The sequence below is a fragment of the Leptodactylus fuscus genome, chromosome 11, assembly GCF_031893055.1.
Source record: "Leptodactylus fuscus isolate aLepFus1 chromosome 11, aLepFus1.hap2, whole genome shotgun sequence".
NCBI lineage: Eukaryota > Metazoa > Chordata > Amphibia > Anura > Leptodactylidae > Leptodactylus > Leptodactylus fuscus.
The window spans coordinates 24,178,960-24,192,514 of NC_134275.1; the positions used below are offsets into that span (position 1 = coordinate 24,178,960).

A 13,555-nucleotide genomic window follows, 5' to 3' on the forward strand; every position below is an offset into this window, starting at 1 on the left:
GTATATGTTTTTATATATGTATGTGGAGCTTTGTAAGCTATAGGGTTGTGTGTTTATTTTATTTTTAAAATAGGAAAAGTGTTTTTATTTTAAACCTTTTTTTCACTTTTATTTTTAGCCGCCTAGGAGTTTTAAATACAAAAGATTTTGATTACTCGTACAATATACTGCAAGACAGAAGTATTGCAGTATATTGTCAAACCATCTATCATAACAGGCCCATTATACAAGACTCGCCTGGAGCAAATCAGAAAAGATTCTGATTCACTCCAGTGCCTGAAAAATAAGACCTACCCCTAAAATAAGCCCTAGCCCTTTATTCAGAGAAAAAAAAAAAAAATAAGACCCTGTCTCATTTTTGGAGAAACACGGTAGGTATATTTAGTATATTTATCACTGCATTACCTGGTATGTTACCTATTTGTCTCAAGACCCTGGAAGGTAAATCTGGCAACTCTGGCATGATTTTGGAGCAATCAGGGAAACTTATTTTATATTGTATTACTATATTTAGTATTCAGCAGTCCGTAATACAGAATAATTTATAACCCAGTTTTTCTTAGGACCCTAAAATTGTATCTGACATGATACATGGCACATTTATGTAGCAAGTAGTGGAATTTATTTAATTATAGTTATTCAATATTCTTTACCCCAGCTGCCCACATGGGCATAACTAAAGTCTGGGCTCCAGGGTGAACTTTTATCTGGGGGCGCCTTTCCCCCTCCCTACAGTGAATTTTTGATAGTGAAGGTTGCTGTTACTGCAGCAGTATCTCATACTAGAAAGGGATCCAGCTTTAGTAACTACAACTGCAGTTATCAAGAAAACGGTGAGTGAGCAGTGCAGCACCTGGCGTGTAAACAATACTGGGAGCTGCGTGCTGATCTGCAGGGTGCTGATAGCCTAAGACATCAATGGGGTCCAACACTCTGGGCACCTGCTGATCAGTTGTTAGAAGGTACTGTGGTGCTTCACTATTTACATTGCTCAGTATCTGTTTTATCATCACCTTGCAATGTTATTACAGTTTGTAATAGTCTACGCCTGCCATAAAACAAATGACATGTGATGTTAATAGGCAAGGGGCCCCAAACAATATTAAGTGCTTCCCAGTGTCCCCACACAGTACTATATGCTCCACAGTGGCCCCCACAAAGTGTAATATACTTCACAGTGGCCCCCATACAATGTATTATGTCCACCGTGGCCCCCACACAGTCTTATATGCTCCACAGTGGCTCCAACACAGTATAATATGCTCCACAGTGGCCCCACACAGTATAACATGCTCTCAAGACCCCCCCCCCCTAAAGCCGCTTCAGGTGAGCCCCTTTCCGCTTCCGTGCTATTATACTTTGCTCCATCCATCTCTCTTGATCTTCTTTGGTCCTCTTCTGCCTGCGGGTGAGGTGACATGCTCGAGACGTCACTGCATGGGCCTGTAATTGTGCCTCGGTGGTCTCGCGGGGCGCACTGACATCATTACGCTGGCATGACCTCAATCACAGGCCAGAAGTGCCTCAAAAGCCCAGGAGAGGTGAGTATAAGTAGTTATTTTCGGTCACCTCCCCTGAGCTCGCCTCTATTGGAAAGGGGAGCTGCAACATGCCAGGCCCCAGCACATTAATAATATGTATAGCGGTAAGAGAACCAAATTTTTACCAACATGGTGGTCCGAGGCCCCAGCCATTTCCAGCTGGCCGTGGGCCTGTATACTTATACCCAGTTGTGGTCACAGTTACACCACTGGCTGCACGTGCTATATTACCCAGCTTTTCCACGAGTCTGAAAGGCAAATCTGGCAAACTTTGACATGACTGCCAAGCAGGGGTATATTTGGTATTTGTAGTTTTAACAGTCCATATTACTCCATTAGCTGGTATGTTATCCAGCTTTTCAAGAACCCTGACAGGAAAATCCTGGCAAGCTATGTTATGATTATAGCACAAAGTGCTAGGTTTATTTAGGTATATATGGTATTCCGTATTCCTTATTAAATCACCATGTGCAATGTTACCCAGCTTTCCCAGAAGTCTGAAAGGCAAATCAGACAAGAAGATTTATTTTATATTACTTTATTATTCACCAATGCCTATTAAAGCATTACATGATATGCTACCCAGCTTTCCCAGGACTCTGAAAAGGCAGTATGACAAAGTATGCCATACTATTTTGTACATATACATAAAGTATCAGTGCACTAGTGAGGACTTGTATTCATATTACCTATCCATTGATTGTTACTGAGCTTTCCAAAGTTCCAGAAAGGCCGACAATTTTGCAGGAATATAGGAAAGGGAGGAATTATTAAAGTATAAGTAAATCTATTTGCCATTCAGTAATTTGGGCAAATTGGGTTACTTTCCCTGTATAACAGTAGAGGGTTGTATTGTCACTGAGTTGGTGAGCTGCAACCATCTGGTGTCAATAATTAACCTCTTCAGGATTGGGCCAATTTTCATTTTGCAATTTTAATTTTTCCCACTCCACATTCCAAGAGCCACAATTTTTTAATTTTTCAGTTCACAGAGTGACATAATAGCTTATTGTGTGCGAAACTAATTGTAATGGCGCCATTCAATATCCGGTGCAAAAAAAAAAATTCACAGAGTTGGAATTGAGAAAAAAAAAAAAAAAAAAAAAAAAAAAAAAAAAGCATTTGCAACAATCTCTTATGGGCTTAATTTTTTTACGGCATTCACTATGTAAAAGTGACATGTTCCCTGTATTCTGCTAGTCAGTATGATCATGGTGATACCAAATTTATATAGTACTAGCTGGTACCCGCGACTTCGTCTGCGGTGATTGTAGTAGTGGGTATATACAGGCACGGGTAAGGTTTTCGTACTGTGTATAAGGTATGGGATATGAAATGTAACTTTGTATCTTGTTGTTGCTGTAATTCAGACAATACATGAGACTTGTGTTGAAGTTACTTTATATTTGAGCTGCTATGCGGTGTTGTGAGAAACTTTACATAGTGACTTTGGGACAGAAGTATTTGAAGTTAACCCTTTCCCGCCGATGGCATTTTTTGATTTTCGTTTTTGACTCCCCTCCTTCTAAACCCCATAACTTTTTTATTTCTCCGCTCCCAGAGCCATATGAGTTCTTAATTTTTCCTGGGACAAATTTTTCTTCATGATGCCACCATTATTTATTCTATATAATATACTGGGAAGCAGGGAAAAAAATTCAGAATGGGGTGGATTTGAAGAAAAAATGCATTTCTGCGACTTTCTTACGGGCTTTGGTTTTACGGCGTTCACTGTGCAACCAAAATGACATGTCCCCTGTATTCTGTGTTTCGTTACGATTCCGGGGATACCAAATTTATATGGTTTTATTTACATTTAAAAAATTTTTTTTTGAAAAGTCGCCATATTCTGACAGCCGTAACTTTTTTATACGTCTGTGTACGGGGATGTATAGGGCATCTTTTTTTGCGGGGTTGGGTGTATTTTTTAGTTCTACCATTTTTGGGAAATGTTATTGCTTTGATCACTTTTTATTCAAATTTTTATCAGAATCAAAACAGTGAAAAAACGGCGGTTTGGCACTTGTGACCATTTTTCTAGCTACGGCGTTTAGCGAACAGGAAAAATATTTGTATAGCTTTGTAGAGCGGGCGATTTCGGACGTGGGGATACCTAACATGTATGTGTTTCACAGTTTTCAACTACTTTTATATGTGTTCTAGGGAAAGGGGGGTGATTTGAATTTTTAATCCTTTTTAATTTGTTTTTATATTTTTTTTAAACTTTTTTTTTTGCATTTATTAGACCTCCTAGGGGTATTGACATGGGTGGGCGGTGTTGCGGATTGTCAGAGCGGTGGGGGTTGGCAAACATGGCTGCTCCGGAGCGTTAAAGAGCGCCTCCTGGAGTATCGTTAAAGTGAGGGGCAAAGTGGTAAAGTATATGTATATGAGATTGTGTGGGGTTAGGGGCGAGGCTGTAGAGGGCAATATGAATTTTGTGGCTTGCTATGGTCCAAAGTGTGTGAGATTGCAGAGATGGTGGTGTGAGTTTGGGTTTTGTGGGGGTCCTGGCACAAACGTATGTGCGCTATTGTGACGAAAAGTAGCCTATTGCGCAATGCAGTGTAGTGACTATGTTTGTGGAAAATTTCAGCCAAATCGGTGGAGCGGGTTTTGCGTGATTGACTAACAAACATCCGAACGCACAAACCCACAAACATCCAAACTCACAAACTTTCACATTTATAATATTAATAGGATTTTTAATGCTTTGATACTTTTTTTAAAAAAATTTTGCAAAGTAGAAAAATTTTTTTGCTGCCCTATAGTGACACCTGTAACTTATTCAGGTTTATGTGTATGGAGCTGAGTAGGGAGTCTGTTTATGTGAGACAAAATGATGGTTTTATTGGTACCATGTTAGGGAAGGTCCAAAATTACTTTTTATGTTTTATAGGAGGCAAAGAATTGAAAAAACAGCCATTTGGCCATTTTGAGTTCACCTGCTGCAGCGTTCACCGTGTGGGATAAATATTTTTATATCCTAATGATAGGTGACTAATAACAGATCTGTGAGGGCTGGACAGCAGACACCATCCATTAGCGGTTCTCAGCACCTGATACGCAAAATGGAATCTCTGATTTCTATATAATGTCAGATGAATGGGAGCTGATCTGCTGGGGTGGGATTCAGAGCTGTAGGACACTGTAAAATCAAGTACCAAAACTGACAGCACTGATTGCTCAGGAATGGTGAGGGCTAGAGAAAAAAAAAAAACTCCAATTGTGCTCGGTAACCAGGAATCAGTACCTATTAAAGGATTCAAAAGCTGAAGTTGGTGAAAGATCCTCTGTAACTTTTTAAGTACAGAGGGTCAGATCTATGACAGATCTACCTTCACTGCCCACAAGCATCATTAAAGGAATTCTATCATTGGCTCTAGTGATTTTTATCTAAGCATATATTTGCATAGCGTTTAGAAAGGCTATTACAGACATACCTTTTGTTTAGTAATCCTCTCTGCCGTTTGTGAATCAGCTTGCTTTTACTGATATGCTAATTAACCAGCACAGAGCACCAGAAGTTCATTGAGCACTATGTATTATGTGTAAACAGGGGGGAGGTGAGAGCAGGGAGGCTGCTGATACTGATAATGACGACTCATCAGCCTTAGCTGCTATTACCTGACAGTGCTCAGAGAACTTGCTAGTTAATTAACATATCAATAAAAGCAGGCCAATTCAAAAACAGCAGAGAGGATTACTAAACAAAAGGTATGTTTGGAATAGCCTTTCTAAACGCGATTCAAATATATGCTCAGATAAAAATTACTAGAGCCAATCATAGAATTCCTTTAAACACAATTTGGCCCATCAGCTGCTCAGATTCTTAGACTTTCCCAGTTTCCTTGCTTCATCATCTGCAAAAATTGACAACTCACTTATATATTGACAGTTCAATATATACAACACCTTTATGTGTGCCGTTGTCACAAGATAATCAATGCAATCCACTTCATTTGTCAGTCAGCTCACTGTTAAAAGGGTTGAGCCACTCATGACAGTAATTTCCTATCTACAGAATAGGTATATGTGTCAGATTGCTCCTAACATTCAGGAATAGGACCCAAAAGATCCCCTGAATTCCCCATGAATGCTTCATTCACATAGAGCCTTCAAGGGAACTTTGAGATTCTCAAATCACTTGGGGTCCTAGCAGCCAGACTCCCAGCAGTCTGACATTTACAGTATCTCATTGATCACTGTATATACAAGGTTATGTTAAGAATTCTACACTGGACTGAGCCATACATTGATGATAGGATCATGTCAAATGGGAAGGAATATTCTAATATACTACAATAAAAGGGGTTATCCCACAAATCAAGTTTACTTAGAACATTCCAAAAGGCTATTTAAGGCTGCGGCCCCACATTGCAGAAATGCAGCTTTTTTGTTGCAGATTTTGCTGCAGTTTTTTGAGCCAAAGCCAGAAGTGGATTGAGCAGAAGGGAGATGTATAAGCTGTCCCTATATATTTCCTATTCCATTTGTAGCCATGCTTGGCTTTGGCTCAAAAAAAAACTGCAGCAAAATCTGCAACAAAAAAACCTGCATTTCTGCAACATGGGGCCTATGCCTAAAACTGATTTGCCCAATAATAACTCAATAATAAACTTTTTTTTTTCCTTCTGTGACCCCCTTAGTTCTAATAAGGCTCAGACTGGCCAACAAGTGGTTCCCCCAGTGGGCCCCTGAACTAGGTGGGCCCATTGTTCATCCTGGCTTGGCACTGTACATTCACTATTTCAGATCCTCCTCATACAGCGTTTCAATCAGGCTATGCATCAGGTTTTCTTTTTTTTTTTTTAAATGTAGATTGTGAGCCCACGTAGGGCTCACAATGTACATTTTTTCCCTATCAGTATGTCTTTGGATTATGGGATGGAAATCCACGCAAACACGGGGAGAACATACAAACTCCTTGCAGATGGTTTTTTGCCCTTGGTGGGATTTGACCCAAGGACTCCAGCGCTGCAAGGCTGCAGTGCTAACCACTGAGCCACCGTGTGGCCCCCGCATCAGGTTTTTTTTTTTATAATGTGTGATACACTGGGTGGCTGAGATGATATCTAGGTGCAGAGTGAGGCCAACAAGTATATCCTTCCTCATTGGGTCCCATCTTGTCAATCACACCACAGGGGCCCCAATCACCAATCATCCTACAGCATTGTGTTGCTACATTAGGCCTGCTGCTGTGTGGGCACATATTCCTGGTACACAGAGCTAAAAGAATTTTTCCCCCCGAAGTGGGGCACTTGGCATAAGTCTCATGGGGTTTTTGCCTTCCTCTGGATCGACACTGTATGGGACTGTAGGGTTATAGGTTGGACTTGATGGACTGAGGTTTACATCGAACCCCATCTACTATGTAATACATTTTACAAGTCACTTCCAAAAGAATGCATGTATTATGATGAAATACGCCATTACAACAGTGCTCCAGCACTGAAATTTCACTTAATACACATATATATTCTTGATTTGCTTAAACATTTGTTTAATTATCTTATATATACCTCAGGCACCACTTCAGAAGTGTACAGTTGGTTTAATTATCATCAGGGTCTCCTCGGGATCCTAAGTCTTTATACATATTTATAAATGACTCCCAAGGGGCTAACATTTCTAGGATGTTTAACCAATGCAGGTTTGTTCGTGACAATAACCCAAACCTTTCCAATACATTCTATTGCTTAAGGATAGTGACAAATACGAATGACAATTTTGCTAGCTTAAAATTGAGATTCATTAAGAAGTCGGTTACATAATTAACCCAGTTATTATACTCTATCTATGAAAAAGCCTCTCTGTGGCCTGCAGGCAATATGCAAACCACAAGTGACCTCTCAACAATTCTTTCCTCTTGCCGTCTACTATAAAATCTATACAGTTCATTCTTTCCTTCACCCCTATGCCCTATACACATCACATCCATATATGATACATCAAAGGGTCTCCAGCTATCCTATTTTCCATAATAGTCAGCACACGGGGCTGGTGTTCTTCTGCAGATGTGAACAACCTGTACAATAAAATCCTCAGTTCAAAGAATTGCTTTTTTTTTTTTTTTTGCATTTAACCCATAGTAAAAGCGAATAGAAATTACATTATCACTTGGTATTTTAAAAACGTATGTCACATCTAGCAAAAAAAACAAGACCAGATAAACAAATTACAAGGTGGTGCCATATAGCTATTTCTCCTTCTTAGAGTATATTCATATTTGGCATTCTTTGCTGAAAAAAAACCAAACCTATAAAACATACTGTATAGCTGACTTTGATCGTACTCTCTTGAAAACATAGGACAGAAGTCTATTGGGGTCCCAGTTATTGGAATCATCATAGATCAGATCTCTACAGAAATACAACAAATAACTCTAAGGCCTCAGGCTAAGGCCCCAATGTTGCAGAAAAGCAGCGTTTTTGTTGCAGATTTTGGTGCACTTTTTTGAGCCAAAACCAAGAATGGATACAAAAGGAATGGAAAATATAAAGGAAGCTCTTAGATTTCTAACTTTGCTCAATCCACTCCTAGGTTTGGCTCAAAAGACCACAGCAAAATCTGCGACAAAAAAGCTGCGTTTCCATAATGTGGGGCTTTAGCCTCAGGGACGCAATTCACTTGAATAAGAGCTGGCTACTACAAACAGACAGAGCTGCCTGCTGGTCTAGCCAAGCAAATGGAAACATAGGTTTCTTTCGTTGATGGTCCTCACATCAGCTGTCTGGTTCAAGAAGGGGTCTTCCTGCCTGTTGCACAGGGTTCGCTGAACAGTCCGTGTCCACTCTCTATGTTCTGGGATGCCATTTTAAACTTCCCTGGTCTGGAACTCCCTTCTGGATAACTATGTTTTTGTCATGAGAATCTATATCTCTTTTAATGCATCCCATAATTTTATTGCTGCCTGGCACTGGTCACTAAAGGTCCATCAAAATACCGTTCACCAAAACCCCCAAGTATTTATCATTAGCAGCCTTACCCAGTAATTTACTATTAAGTACATAATTATACATTGTATTTCTTTGACCAAAGTACATAATCTTACATTTGTCAACATTAAACTTCATTTGCCAAGTCTCCGCCCATGCTTCCAACTTCCTTAGATGCCCTTGTAATATTCTACTATCCTCCTCATTTTTGATTACCTTAGGCTCGGTTCACATCTGCATTCAGGCCATTCCGTTCCCCTCCCTGCATGAAAAATGCGGAGAAAAACACTGCAAGCAGCACAATTCTCTCCGCATTTTTTGTGCAGAGACCGAGCGGAAGCTACACTGATCCCATTACAGTCTATGGGGTCTTCAGGTATCTTAAGGTACCAGCTTTTTATGCGTATTAGGTTTCCGTTCGGGGAGTCCCCAAATGGAAACCCATGTGCAGATGTGAACCGGGCCTCACAGAGTTTAGTATCACCTGCAGATATGGGCACCATGTGATGTAATCCCTCTACCAGGTCATTAAAGAGGACCTTTCACCATTTTTCACACAGGCAGTTCTATATACTGCCGGAAAGCTGACAGTGCACTGAGTTCAGCACACTGTCGGCTTTCCCGATGTGGGCCCGGTGTGAAGAGCTTACGGCCTGGTACCGTAGCTCTTCTATGGTCAGAAGGGCGTTTCTGACTGTTAGCCAGAGACGTCCTTCTGCCTCGCGGTGCCAATCGTGCTGTGCGAGCCGGGAGGAACGCCCCCTCCCTCCCTGATAATGCTCGTCTATGGACGAGTACTGCGAGCAGAGGGAGGGGGACGTTCCTCCCGGCTCTCACAGTACAGCGCGATTGGCGCCGCGAGGCAGAAGGACGTCTCTGGCTAACAGTCAGAAACGCCCTTCTGACCATAGAGCACTACGGTACCGGGCCGTAAGCTCTTCACACCGGGCACACATCGGGAAAGCCGACAGTGTGCTGAACTCAGCGCACTGTCAGCTTTACGGCAGTATATAGAACTGCCTGTGTGAAAAATGGTGAAAGGTCCTCTTTAAATAAAGATATTAAGCAGGAGAGGACCTAATAATCACCCCTTCAGCACCCCACTCGTGACTGTGACCCAGTCTAAGCATTTTCCATTAACAAGTACCTTGTTTCCTGTCACTCAGCCAGTTGCGAACCCAAATGCATATGTTTTCCCCCAGTCCCAACATTCTCATTTTACATACCAACCAGTTATATGGTTCAATATTAAAAGCCTATGCAAAGTCCAGATACACAACATACACATAAGATACATTTCCTATGCGCCAATCTTGTGGAACAGACCCAGTCATTACCGAATCCTTAAATATTAGATATAAGGGTCTGTATCTATCACGGTGTATAATTCCCAGTCATATCTAGAGTCCAGTCATGTCTCATTTATCACCACTGTCATATTTTTCTTCAACATTCTCACTTCTAGTTCCTCAATCTTATTAGTGAGACTTCTGGCATTAGTATACATGTATTTTATGGGTTTATCCTTACCCCTGCTCTGCCTACTGACTTCACTCCACCACATGCTCCATCCCCAGTTACATTATTTATTCCTCTGTCCATCTCTACACTATCTTGCCCTCTACATCTGTTATTATTAGCCTCCCAGTCCATAGTTTAAACACTCATCCAGCTGTGTAGCCATCTTCCCACCCAAGAACAGCTTCATCCTCCCCATTGAGGTGCAGCCCACCCACCCACTCCTTCCTACACTCTCCAAACACCTCCTTCCACCATCAGATTTTGAGCCACTTGTTTTCCTCCCTAATCTAATCTCCCACTACCTCTCCTGTTTGGCCTGTGGTACAGTTAGCGTTTCTAAAAAGACCACCTTGGAGGTCGTTGCAAAATCATTTTTAAGGACCTTCCACCTACTTTGTGCCAATGTGCATCATGAACACGAGATCCACACCAGCCCCACCCAGTAATCTATCAACCCAAAGCGTGATGTGTCAAACTCGAGCAATAGGAAGACAACACAACATTTGACAATCTCGGTCTTTGTGACAGATTGCCCTGTCTGCAGTGGCGTAACTACCGGGGTAGCAGCTGCCACAGGGCCTGGGATATTAGGGGCCCAGCGACAGCCGCTACCGCTGCATTTTTTTTTCTTAATAGACAGTTACTGGCTGGAGTAACTTTTCAGACCCCCGAGTACAATGATTGGAGGTCCAGGGGAGGTAAGAACATGAAAACTATGTTACTTACCTTTCCATGCTCCGGGCCTAGTTCTGGATACTCCCTGATGTCACAACCCAGGACGCAGGTCCCAGTCATGTGACATTCCGGACGTCAAAGAAGATGGCCGACACCAACGAGGACTGCGGTGGAAATTCTTCAAAGACCCCAGAGTATAATAATTGTTCATAGGTGTCCACAGTGGGGCATAATACTGTGTGCAGGGGCCACTAAGGGGAATAATAGAGAGCGCAGAAATGTGGGGGGGGGGGCACGTCAAAAATTCGCCACAGGGCACCGCCGTTCCCAGTTACTCCACTGGCTCTCTGTTCCCCTAATAATTGAATCCCCCATTACCAGCACCTGTTTAGCCTACTCTGCACTCCTACCCCCTTCTTACTGGACCAGACATACCCCAGAGGAAGTGTTACCCCCTGTACCATGATATGGATTGTCCATCTCCAGATCCTCATAACCATCACCTATTGAACTATTTAGCTTATAAATTACAGGATTGGATCTTTCATAGAGAAAAGTACAAATAGGGAAAGGGTGATATGTAGATTGTATGTACCAGAGCTGTGGATTGGTGGTGTTCAAAACTGGTTATTGATGTAAATGTATAATTCATGTAATGACAGTATTTGATACTTAGATGATAGTGTTCTGCTAATATATTTTATCCTGATAAATTGTTGCTAACACCTTGGATATAGATAAGTCAGATCAATTGATATTTCCTAGGTATTATGATTATTATGTTTTTTTCAATTCTAAAGTCATATAGTATCGCATAAATCTCTTCTATATACAGTAAATATGTTTGAATATATATATATATATATATATATATATATACACACACACACACACACACACACACACACACACACACTTTTTTTTACCCCAAAGCAGAATAGTGGACAGAAAGGGTTTGTCCAGCTCCTCTTTATTGATGATCTACCTTCAGGAGAGGATAGAGGTTAGCAGTTCCAGCTTTGTCTCAGACATCAATGGGACAAGGCTGCAATTGACATCACATGGCCACCTTAAAACACTACAAGGTTCATAACATGTATAAGCTCTGCAGCTCCAGCAAACAGATTTGGCAAACGTCTTAGCAGGGAGTGGGCTTTTTTTGTATGTTTGCCTGTACAAGGAGTTGTTTTGATGACATTCGATGTGCGTAATACAGAATTATATTTATCTAGTACCACTGTAATAATAATACTATCATGTCCCAAGATATTGTGCCGGCTTACATAGTAATGGCGATTAAGTCATTAGATGGACTTGGTCCAGATTTTTGTTTACCTCTTCCTTTTCCAGCATAAGTCTAAACACATTGCTTAGTTTAATACTTCATCGTCCCTCGACTGATGAAAAATTTTACATTGTAAGCTGCTTGGATGTTAAATGCTGTGACACACCAGCCAGCTGCTATCCAGATGCTTAGTGCTGTCAAATGTAAGACATCTGCTACACAGAATAATACAACACTTCTAAAAAAAAATAAAAAATAAAAATAAAAAAATATTTACCCCATTTGTTAAGGAGGCATTTGCCCCAGGTCTGAGGACGAAAACTGCATGCATATCTAAAGGGTGGGCAAAGGTTTCCATCATGCACATGTTGCTGTGTCAGTGCAGTGCTTTTAATAACCCCTGTTCACATTATGCCTAACCAGGACCTTTAAAGCAAGTTAATATGGAAAGCCCTTTCTACAGGAGACAGTGGCACTGGAAATTTTCAGTTTTAAGAATGAAGCTTTTTAAGAGTAGACCATTACAGGGCCAGGAACCTATAGGAACAGAATTCCCTATTGCCTAAGACCTAGATGGTAGCTAGATTACCATCATCATTTAAGTATCCCTACAAACAATATGACAGAAGTGCCAATTCTCCCCCTTTCTGCTAGCAGTCACAGCAGAGACCCCCAGTCACAGTACGTCCCTCTAGGCCAGTTACTACAGGATTATAGGTTCTTCTACATTAGTCACATTAGTACTGGTCTCCCCTTTTACCAGCAGTCACAGCATTGACCTATTCACCAGTGGTCACTGTAGGGTCTTCTACAGCCAAATAATTCACCCATTAATCACCCCTTTCCGGTATTCAAAGCCATGTTCTTCCCTCAGTAGTCATATCAGTGATCCCACCCTTATCCCAGTAGTCATAATATGGCCTCCCAGTCACTGCAGAGGCTATCCCACTCCATCAATAGTCAATCAGGCCCTCTTCCCCCAGTTCCTGAAGGCTAAGTTCACACAGATTTTTGGTCAGGATTTTGAGGCTGTATCTGCCTCAAAATCCTGACCAAAAAGAAGTCTCCCATTGAAGTCAATGGGAGCTGCTCAGGTCTTTTTTCCGGGAGCCGTTTCTTCCGGTTCCTGGCAAAAAGAAGCGAGGTGCTCATTCTTCAGGCTGTTTCGCCTCGTGATTTGGCTTGAAGACACACCCTCCTCTGGACTAGGCCCATTCATTGGGCCTAATCCGGAGCGGAGTGCGCATCTGGATGCCGGTGCAGTGCACCGGATTTCAGTTGCGGCTACCCGTTTTTTGGTCCGGAACCTGAGGCAGCCTCCTTCTCAGGTTCCGGACCAAAAAAACCTCTGTATGAACTTACCCTTAGAAAGGCCATACATTTCCAGGACAGGCTTTTTCCTCTGGTTTATCATAGAACATATCACTATATACTAAACTCCAACATTCCCCATGGTGCACCCCAGGCCCCTTGAACCCTTTTGCCCCTGACAGTTTGTATGCGTTTTCTGTGCCTGGGGGAAGTTCTGTCATTACTTCCATAGTCTTGTGCCTAATAAGAAATCCAGCCCAGCTAGCAGACATCTTATTTAGAGC

General features: G+C 41.6%; 1 protein-coding gene across 3 annotated transcripts in view; it reads left to right on the forward strand.

The window, feature by feature from the left end:
- The window catches only part of NHSL2 (NHS like 2), a 168,009-nt gene that overhangs the window by 69,204 nt on the left and 85,250 nt on the right, over positions 1–13,555 (forward strand). The window lies entirely within an intron of this gene.